We start from the raw sequence: 657 nt of genomic DNA, 5'->3' as shown, positions 1-657 counted from the left end.
GCCTTCGGCCCAGTGTTTCATTTTGTTCAGTTTCGGCTTCGGCCAGGAATTTTCATTTCGGTGCATCCCTAGTTTTTTCATATATCGTTTACACTCATTTAAATAGCATTTTATTTCTAAAAACATGGTGAAAATGTGTATCTTTAAAGGTCGGGAGAGTTTGTTTCTCCACTTCAGTAACACTTACAAACATCAAACTTAGCAGTTTTATTCCTATATATATTCTGAATGTTTTGCTGAGGGACTTGTTCATACATCATTCATACTGATTTATATATCATTTCATTCCTAAAAACATGGTTGAAAATGTATTTTATTCTAGCTTGTTGACTGTATTTCCTGATTTATAGGTTGATTTAAAAAAGAGATATTAAAAATCACTTAAGTAAAAATCTTTAACTCTAATGTTAACAAAATTCAATTCAAATTGTCAAAATTCTAATTTTGAAACTGGCTTTACCCAGGGTTCAGATTTTGCTTCTGGAAATGTATGCAAATTAGTGTATATTTATAGATAATGTCTGATTTTGCATATTGTAATACAAAATGTGTAATACAAAATTCAACATCCTAATGTATTATGCTTAATTAACTGGGGGAACATAGTGATATCTATTAGATCACCTGTAGTGTCCTGTTTAAACCAAAATGGTGTTC

This window comes from Sinocyclocheilus grahami, unplaced genomic scaffold (assembly GCF_001515645.1).
Source record: "Sinocyclocheilus grahami isolate Dianchi unplaced genomic scaffold, SAMN03320097.WGS_v1.1 scaffold449.1, whole genome shotgun sequence".
Taxonomy (NCBI): domain Eukaryota; kingdom Metazoa; phylum Chordata; class Actinopteri; order Cypriniformes; family Cyprinidae; genus Sinocyclocheilus; species Sinocyclocheilus grahami.
This window is presented reverse-complemented; position numbering follows the sequence as displayed.